General features: G+C 57.9%; 2 non-coding genes across 2 annotated transcripts; both read right to left on the reverse strand.

Annotated features, from left to right (window-relative positions):
- Positions 1–702: 702 nt before the first annotated feature.
- TRNAK-UUU (transfer RNA lysine (anticodon UUU)) lies at positions 703–775 on the reverse strand. Its single transcript has one exon. It is a non-coding gene; the product is annotated as a tRNA-Lys (tRNA).
- A 3,241-nt stretch (positions 776–4,016) lies between these two features.
- On the reverse strand, positions 4,017–4,089 carry TRNAK-UUU (transfer RNA lysine (anticodon UUU)). The gene has a single exon. It is a non-coding gene; the product is annotated as a tRNA-Lys (tRNA).
- Positions 4,090–6,000: the final 1,911 nt, after the last annotated feature.

Raw genomic sequence — 6,000 nt, forward strand, 5'->3', positions numbered from 1 at the left:
GGAAGGACAGACCAGGATGGCCGGGGGGGAGGAGGAGGGGGGTCGTCCTTTCTGTGACAGGGCGGCTGGAATGGGTCCTTACCCAGAGCTTACGGGTAAGGATCGAAGGGCAGACTAACATGGGTGACACTGTTGTGGGTGTTTGCTACAGGCCACCTGATGAGGAAGGAGAAGTGGATGAGGCCTTCTACGGACAGCTGGAAGTAGCCTCACAGTCACAGGCCTTGGGCCTCACGAGGGACTTGAACCACCCCGACAGCTGCTGGCGGGCCACCTTAGCAAGGCACCAGCAATCCGAGGGGCTGGGAAGGGCTCCGCCCCCTCTGGAGTTTAATCTGGTGGGAGATGTCAAGGACAACAAGGACAGCTTCTTTAACGAAATCAGTCGCAAAAGGAAGAGTAGGGCAAAAGCGGGCCCGCTGCGGAATGGGGCAGGGGCCCTGCTTGTTCAGGGTACCAGAAAGGCAGAGCTACGGAATGCCTTCCTTGGGGCGTCCTGAGTTTGTTAGGCTCGCGTCCTGCGAGAGTAACTCTCTGAGGCTCTGCCTAGGAGGAAGGCGAGAGATTGCCTCTTTTGTGGGAGACAGGAGTTGGATGCAAAGAGCTTCCCCGTGGCTCTGCAGATCCCCCTGCCTTTCCTCCGTTTTGGCAGTGCCACTTCTTGTGCAAAGGTGAAAGCACTGAGTAAATAGGAACGCGCGCCGCCTGAACAGGGGCTTGAACCCTGGACCCTCAGATTAAAAGTCTGATGCTCTCCCAGCTGAGCTACCCAGGCTCCCTGAGGGGAAAAACAGAGCCCAGCTCCAGAGCGCAGCCCTAATTAGCAGACCAAGGGCTTTCTAAGAAGGTCTACGGAGAGAGAGAGAGAGAGAGAGAGAGGCAACTCCTGAGATCAGCAATTCATTAACACCTTGCCGGACCGACTGGGTTAACATTGCCCTTTGGCACTTTTGTTCCGAAGCACCTGCTTGCCGCCAGGCTGGGCGTGAGCCCTGCAGTCTCAGGAGGAGTTTGCTCGCACTCAGCAGTGCACGACAAGAAGTAGGAATGCTGTGGCTCTTTCAAGGCGAAACCCTGGGCTGCTCGGCTGTTAACAAACCACTAATCCCGATGCCAGCCCTGGGGGTGGTGGGGGGGTCTCTTGCCGCTTTCCTCTGCTCCCATACCAGGTCCAGGGAGACCGGGTGCCTCCTGAGCCCCTCCTGGTGCCTGCAGTGATGCTGCTGCGGCCCTGCAGCACCACCATCTGTGCGTGCTGTAGCGCCTTTTCAGTGGGGCAGGCAACACAAGCAGGCCCTCCTTCACACACAGCTCACCCAGGACAGGTAGCTCCCAGGTCTCTCCACAGCCCTGAGCATCTCCACCCTGGGCAGCACCATGGCAGAGACTCAGGCACCTCTGTATCAACTGTCTGCCCTGGGGCAGGGATCACCCCCACCCCCTCCTCCCCCGGCCCAGGGCCTCCTGCTTCGGAGTGGGCAGGCTGGGTCACTGGGCTGGTGCAGGCTTTGGCAGCACACAGCTCTCTCAGGAATAGCACCTCTCCGTTCTGGAGGGGATCTCTCTGAATGCGTTGCACACGGAGGAGTGACTAGGACGACAAATAAAAGTAAACGAAAAATTGCACTCTCTTGAGGATACACAGAGAAGAACGAGCAGCTCAGGAAGACAGAGAAATCCCAAAGCAGCCAATGAGCAGCATTTGGTCGCCCAGGCATGAGGGCAGGTGGCCCAGCTGGGGCCAGGTGCAGGGCAAGGGGCTCCCATTTCCCCAGGCCCCCTCCCGTCCCCAGGGAGCAGTAGCGGCAGGGCTGCGGGCCCTGCCCCTGCTGCCCGCCAACATCGCGCATGCGGGCGCTTTGGCCCCAAATGCACAAACGACACCGCTAACGAAGGAAGCAGGACGAGCAGGAAGCACTCAGGCAAAGGCTCAAGACAAATCAGTAAGGAAGGACACAAGCCGTAAGTCGGGAGAAGAGAGGACCCACGCAGAAGGGAACAAAACACAAGCACGATTCATATCAGACAACTGACCAGTCAGCCCTTGTCAGCAGCGCTCCCCACCTGGTCCTCTTCCCCATGCTCATCTCATCCCACAGTGCTTCCCCGCTCACCCAATAACCCAATAATTTACTTTCCGGGCGAGCAAGTGGAAGATTTGTGCTGAGAGGCCACAAAAGCCACAAGAACTTTGTGTCAGCCAAGGCAACAGCGAGACAGGCGTCACCTGTGCAAGGCGTCAGGCAACGCACAGCCTTTGTGCACAGAAAACTTCATACGGCAGTGCTGGGACCCTGGTATCTTGTCATGCCTTCAGTGAAAACATCGATTGCCAGGCAATGCCAACCTGGCGGACACACAACTGACAGCTTCTGGAGCTCCCCTAGGACATGGGGCTTTAAATTCAGCAGGCATTGGTCACTCTAGAGGAAAGCGGCGGCTGTCTTGCAGCAGAAGCACCCAACGAGTACCTCAGGAAAGCAAGGTCGGAAAGGCCGACAACAAGAGCAAGGGAAAGGAGGGCGAAAAAGGCGACAACAGGCATGTGGCCTTGAGCAATGCAAGGCCTATAGGAGCCTTCACCAATGGAACTCTTCCAGATGGGCTTCTTCGCTTTAATGAGTAAGTCGCCAGCATGAGCTTTGAGCAACTTCACACATTTCCAAGGAAGAATGCTAGTGCTGTCTCTTCTCACCTGGAGCTGGGCATGCTTTCACATGAAGCATCTGGCCCGAGGGACCCTGCGCCACGCCGGAACAGCCGGAGGGAGTGGCGACTGCTAGTAGTGGGGGACTCCCTGCTGCAGGGGGGACAGAGGCACCCACCTGCCGACCTGACCTCCTGGGCAGAGAGGCTTGCTGGGACGGGGGAGGGGCTCAGGTCTAGGATGGTGCGGAGAGACTGCCAAAGCTTGTCCGCTCCTCTGACTATGCCCCACCCCCGCCCCAGCTGCTCCTCCATGTGGGCACCAACCACACTGCCAGGGGCAACTTGGAACCTATCAAAGGTGACCGCAGAGCTCGGCGGACAGCTGGCAGGACTACGAGGGCCCAGGCGCTTTTCTCCTTGGTCCTGCCAGCGAGGGCGAAGGATGTGCCGCGGAGTAGACGGATGCTGCAAGTCAGCAGTTGGCTGCGCAGCTGGTGTGGGCAACAGGGTTTTGCCTTCTGTGACCAAGGGACCCTGTTTGAAGAACAACATCTGCTCGGGAGAGGTGGGATTCCCCCCCCGCACCCGCCCTCGCTAAGCGAGGCACAGGCGTCTTTGCCAACAGGCTGGCCAACCTTGTAAGGAGGGCTTTAAACTGCTCTTGAGGAAGGACAGACCAGGATGGCCGGGGGGGAGGAGGAGGGGGGTCGTCCTTTCTGTGACAGGGCGGCTGGAATGGGTCCTTACCCAGAGCTTACGGGTAAGGATCGAAGGGCAGACTAACATGGGTGACACTGTTGTGGGTGTTTGCTACAGGCCACCTGATGAGGAAGGAGAAGTGGATGAGGCCTTCTACGGACAGCTGGAAGTAGCCTCACAGTCACAGGCCTTGGGCCTCACGAGGGACTTGAACCACCCCGACAGCTGCTGGCGGGCCACCTTAGCAAGGCACCAGCAATCCGAGGGGCTGGGAAGGGCTCCGCCCCCTCTGGAGTTTAATCTGGTGGGAGATGTCAAGGACAACAAGGACAGCTTCTTTAACGAAATCAGTCGCAAAAGGAAGAGTAGGGCAAAAGCGGGCCCGCTGCGGAATGGGGCAGGGGCCCTGCTTGTTCAGGGTACCAGAAAGGCAGAGCTACAGAATGCCTTCCTTGGGGCGTCCTGAGTTTGTTAGGCTCGCGTCCTGCGAGAGTAACTCTCTGAGGCTCTGCCTAGGAGGAAGGCGAGAGATTGCCTCTTTTGTGGGAGACAGGAGTTGGATGCAAAGAGCTTCCCCGTGGCTCTGCAGATCCCCCTGCCTTTCCTCCGTTTTGGCAGTGCCACTTCTTGTGCAAAGGTGAAAGCACTGAGTAAATAGGAACGCGCGCCGCCTGAACAGGGGCTTGAACCCTGGACCCTCAGATTAAAAGTCTGATGCTCTCCCAGCTGAGCTACCCAGGCTCCCTGAGGGGAAAAACAGAGCCCAGCTCCAGAGCGCAGCCCTAATTAGCAGACCAAGGGCTTTCTAAGAAGGTCTACGGAGAGAGAGAGAGAGAGAGAGGCAACTCCTGAGATCAGCAATTCATTAACACCTTGCCGGACCGACTGGGTTAACATTGCCCTTTGGCACTTTTGTTCCGAAGCACCTGCTTGCCGCCAGGCTGGGCGTGAGCCCTGCAGTCTCAGGAGGAGTTTGCTCGCACTCAGCAGTGCACGACAAGAAGTAGGAATGCTGTGGCTCTTTCAAGGCGAAACCCTGGGCTGCTCGGCTGTTAACAAACCACTAATCCCGATGCCAGCCCTGGGGGTGGTGGGGGGGTCTCTTGCCGCTTTCCTCTGCTCCCATACCAGGTCCAGGGAGACCGGGTGCCTCCTGAGCCCCTCCTGGTGCCTGCAGTGATGCTGCTGCGGCCCTGCAGCACCACCATCTGTGCGTGCTGTAGCGCCTTTTCAGTGGGGCAGGCAACACAAGCAGGCCCTCCTTCACACACAGCTCACCCAGGACAGGTAGCTCCCAGGTCTCTCCACAGCCCTGAGCATCTCCACCCTGGGCAGCACCATGGCAGAGACTCAGGCACCTCTGTATCAACTGTCTGCCCTGGGGCAGGGATCACCCCCACCCCCTCCTCCCCCGGCCCAGGGCCTCCTGCTTCGGAGTGGGCAGGCTGGGTCACTGGGCTGGTGCAGGCTTTGGCAGCACACAGCTCTCTCAGGAATAGCACCTCTCCGTTCTGGAGGGGATCTCTCTGAATGCGTTGCACACGGAGGAGTGACTAGGACGACAAATAAAAGTAAACGAAAAATTGCACTCTCTTGAGGATACACAGAGAAGAACGAGCAGCTCAGGAAGACAGAGAAATCCCAAAGCAGCCAATGAGCAGCATTTGGTCGCCCAGGCATGAGGGCAGGTGGCCCAGCTGGGGCCAGGTGCAGGGCAAGGGGCTCCCATTTCCCCAGGCCCCCTCCCGTCCCCAGGGAGCAGTAGCGGCAGGGCTGCGGGCCCTGCCCCTGCTGCCCGCCAACATCGCGCATGCGGGCGCTTTGGCCCCAAATGCACAAACGACACCGCTAACGAAGGAAGCAGGACGAGCAGGAAGCACTCAGGCAAAGGCTCAAGACAAATCAGTAAGGAAGGACACAAGCCGTAAGTCGGGAGAAGAGAGGACCCACGCAGAAGGGAACAAAACACAAGCACGATTCATATCAGACAACTGACCAGTCAGCCCTTGTCAGCAGCGCTCCCCACCTGGTCCTCTTCCCCATGCTCATCTCATCCCACAGTGCTTCCCCGCTCACCCAATAACCCAATAATTTACTTTCCGGGCGAGCAAGTGGAAGATTTGTGCTGAGAGGCCACAAAAGCCACAAGAACTTTGTGTCAGCCAAGGCAACAGCGAGACAGGCGTCACCTGTGCAAGGCGTCAGGCAACGCACAGCCTTTGTGCACAGAAAACTTCATACGGCAGTGCTGGGACCCTGGTATCTTGTCATGCCTTCAGTGAAAACATCGATTGCCAGGCAATGCCAACCTGGCGGACACACAACTGACAGCTTCTGGAGCTCCCCTAGGACATGGGGCTTTAAATTCAGCAGGCATTGGTCACTCTAGAGGAAAGCGGCGGCTGTCTTGCAGCAGAAGCACCCAACGAGTACCTCAGGAAAGCAAGGTCGGAAAGGCCGACAACAAGAGCAAGGGAAAGGAGGGCGAAAAAGGCGACAACAGGCATGTGGCCTTGAGCAATGCAAGGCCTATAGGAGCCTTCGCCAATGGAACTCTTCCAGATGGGCTTCTTCGCTTTAATGAGTAAGTCGCCAGCATGAGCTTTGAGCAACTTCACACATTTCCAAGGAAGAATGCTAGTGCTGTCTCTT

Source organism: Struthio camelus, chromosome 7 (assembly GCF_040807025.1).
Source record: "Struthio camelus isolate bStrCam1 chromosome 7, bStrCam1.hap1, whole genome shotgun sequence".
In the NCBI taxonomy this organism is placed as follows: Eukaryota; Metazoa; Chordata; class Aves; order Struthioniformes; family Struthionidae; genus Struthio; species Struthio camelus.